The sequence below is a fragment of the Aplysia californica genome, unplaced genomic scaffold, assembly GCF_000002075.1.
Source record: "Aplysia californica isolate F4 #8 unplaced genomic scaffold, AplCal3.0 scaffold00027, whole genome shotgun sequence".
Lineage (NCBI taxonomy): Eukaryota > Metazoa > Mollusca > Gastropoda > Aplysiida > Aplysiidae > Aplysia > Aplysia californica.
The window spans coordinates 1,795,476-1,799,153 of NW_004797297.1; positions in this window are offsets into that span (position 1 = coordinate 1,795,476).

A 3,678-nucleotide genomic window follows, 5' to 3' on the forward strand; every position below is an offset into this window, starting at 1 on the left:
AGACTCCCCAATGTCCTTCCGAGATGCCCTGCCCCTGAAATTTTGGTTATCAAGCCACATGAATATGACAGGCAGGGAGTACAGAGCATTATGGGGTTTTGCCGAATAGCGCAACATGTATGCATGTTAGTTGGAGACAAAGAGTCCAAACATCAAGTCCACTGTACAGTAACCCTAACAGATTAGCAGTCTCCACAACTCTTGCACCGTGCACTAGAGAAATAGAAGAATGAATCTATCAATTTTTATCAAAACAGCACAAATGAAATTACTGTGAAAGCTCTAAAATACAGATGTTGTTGTTATCGATCCAGCAACATTTGGGCTCTCGCCCTTCTGTCCAATGCCATGTAGTGATATGTGCAGTTTTGCTGAAGTAGCTGTAATGTTCCGTAGAGTGCGTTATCAAAGTTAGGCCTCAGAGGGAGAAGTGTAGCTCTGATGTCATTTAGGGCTGTACAGTGGAAAAACTTATGTTCCACTGTCTCATATGCATAGTCACACAAAGGACACATTGGGGAAGTTTCTAAAATACAGATTAACTGATCAACTTACTGTGAAGGTTGTTGACAACGGAGTAGGCTTACTTTAGTTTAAATGCGAGTTTTACAGCACTTGCAACACATTTAGGTCATAATATGAGTGTCAGAGATTAGAGGTGTAACTAGAGAGTAATATATGTGCAAAGAAAAGAAGGAAGAGAGATATGGACAACAGATGTTTGATAGGAAAGAAGCAAGCCATACTAGAGCACCCACGAACCACCCACACAAGAGTCAGCTGTCACTGAACTCTAACTATGGAAGTGAAGCAGCACTCGGTGTTCCCCAGCGGCCTTAAAATGAGATCATTGTTCGCGTTTCTTGGTGGCATGTTACATTTTTTAAAAAAGAAAAAAGAAAGAATCCCTATTTGTTTCAAAAGGTCTACTAATGATATTGATAGCCATATTAATTTGTACTCGGGAATGACAGAAGTTTAATTCATGTAAGCTTTCACGACTTTTGAGTTGTGTCATAGCATCAGCACGGGTATCAACACCCTCCCCCCCTCCAGGTAAAGCACTTACACACTCAAGTGAAGGTTATGTTGATGACCCGCAGAAATATACAACAGCATTCATTACACTGTAAAATTTCAAATACTGTGACACATGGCAAGAAACAAGATGTTAAGCAGACAAGACAGGTTCAAAACACACAAAAGACAATGAACAAATGTCTCATGAGGTGAGCTACATTTGTATCTTCTGTCTTCAAGTAAGACAGATGTTTTGTATTTCTGAATTCTAGATCAATATATAATTAGATGAATTTGGAACTTAGATTTAGGCGGGTTTTTAAAATAGTTAGAATAAAGGCACTGTCTGCGGCCGGCCGAACTATGTGGCCACTTCCCTTATAAAGTAAATAACTCAGGTCTTGCTTCATTTTCCAAACGGAAACCAAGCACCCGTGCTGCATCGGCATGAATCACATGTTCACAACACAGGTGGTCTTGATAGGCAGCAAAGTTTGAGAGTTGCAGTTGTTTGAAGAATTTGGTAGATCAAAATATCCTAATAAAAAAGCCGAAGCTCAAGAATATCGCACCGTCGGGATCACTGACCTAATATATATATATATTTTTAGGCCAGTGGTCGGGATTCGAACCTTTTGGCCAAAGTCCGTCAACGACGAGGCCACCCTGCTGGTATGACTTCTTTAAAAAATTTAATAAAAATAAAAAACCCACAGTACACTACAACCTCATGTTGGGAGGTCCTGGCGGCATACATATCCCCTTGTGATCACAATTAACCGTTTTAAGAAGTGATAGCTTTTGCTTGTTTTTCGGAACTATTTCTGAACCAAGATTTTTAGTAATGACTAAGCCTTTGTTTCCACTATTTAGAAGTTGGAGGCAAGCTTTTGGGAGTGCACTAGGTTTAGGTGACTGTAGAAAAAACTCAGTGAAACGGTGGAAAAAACCCAGGGATTAAAGAGATAAGTTCCATGGCCGCATAGTGTGCCCTTGATGATCGCATAAAAGTGCCCTGATTGCAAACTGGTCTTTTCACATGGTATTTTCGAATGATCATCTTTCTTGGCAATATAGCTGAGAATGCTCTAGACCACTATACATCTACTGGCCAGATGATGTGCAAGTTTGCAGGCCAAAATTCTTTTTCGTTATCACTATTTGTTTGATTTCTAGAGCAAATTAAGCGAGAAAAGGCCACAAATAGTGCCTTTAATCTAGCAGATCTACATTTCTAAAGCAAGCAGAGCAGACACCTCTAGTTCTAGGTCAAGAGACAGACTTGTGACAAAAAAAAAAAGAAAAGTAAAACAAAAACTACACTTAGGCATAAGAACTGCAATTGAAAAGTGGATTCTAGGCAAAATACATCCGATGAGCTTTGAAATAAGTGATTCTAAGTACAAAAACACATTTCTCAGTCTACTTTTGTAAGCGTGAGAAAGGGTGGACTCTCGCAAACAGAAAAACTATGATTTGTCTGCATGTTATCTAACAATTTTAAAAAGTTATTAAAAAATCAGTGCTAGAAATAATAAACCACCTGAATTTTACAGCTAAATGAGTCCGCTAAGCAGCAGCAGTATTAAAACAGGTACGGTACAGGCTGTATTTGGATATTTTCCTTCCACTTCAGAATATCCCACCCCTTAAAAACATATGTCACGACGTGGTGGAATTAGGTGCTCGTCAGTTTTTGGGCACATAGAGTTCAGTAAAATACACACCGAAATGAGGCATGAAAGGTGTTGAGCCAAAACACAAAAAGTCTATAAAAATTCCCAAACCAGTGGAAAAAAGCCAGTTTCTTCACTTTCGTTATTTTGACAAGCACCTGATTTCACCACACTGCCTCACATATATATATATGTCACGACAGACAAAAAATGGTAGCAGTGGGGTGCAAAATATGTCGCAACCAGTACGATAAGGGTTCACACAGAATGCAAGAAAAAACAAATGATGCATTCAACCAAAGGTGGAAACATTATAAATGCATTAACTTTACATGCTCATTTAAACACACTGAACCATGCCTATTTTTAGTCATCCATCAATCATCCTTATAAATTATGCAAATTTCTAAAATTCACATAATTAATGAACCAGAAAAGATAAGGGCCTGAGGAGAATCGTCACAGAATTTTTATATTCAAAATCTTTTACATTAGCAAAACTTTTAAATAAAAATTCCAAATAACTTCAGGCTCCGGAGAAATTCTGCAGAGTACCATGAAAATGAAGAGATTGTGGAGTCTGTCGCTAAAACCCACAACAATATTTGGCACAAATTCTATGCCACCATGGTTTTAACTAAAAAGAGCATTCTGGCCAGTACACTGGTTCTATATTCATAGTATTAAAAAATGGGCAAATCTGGCCCCGATAACGATCAGGACTCGGAGTCAAGGCTCAAGTCTAAATATAGTTTTTGACCAAAATTCATTGATTAAAAACACCATAGAATGACAAATCTTCTGCACGTCATATACATCAGAAATACATGGCATAAACTTCTTCATATCAAATGTGTTCGTCTTTGGTTCAACACTAATGTACAACAGAATGGTTCAAAGGGGAAAAGCATAATTTAGTCAGAGATTAACACATCAAGGTTATCATATCTATAAAAACACCATAAATGCAGAAAGCGTCACA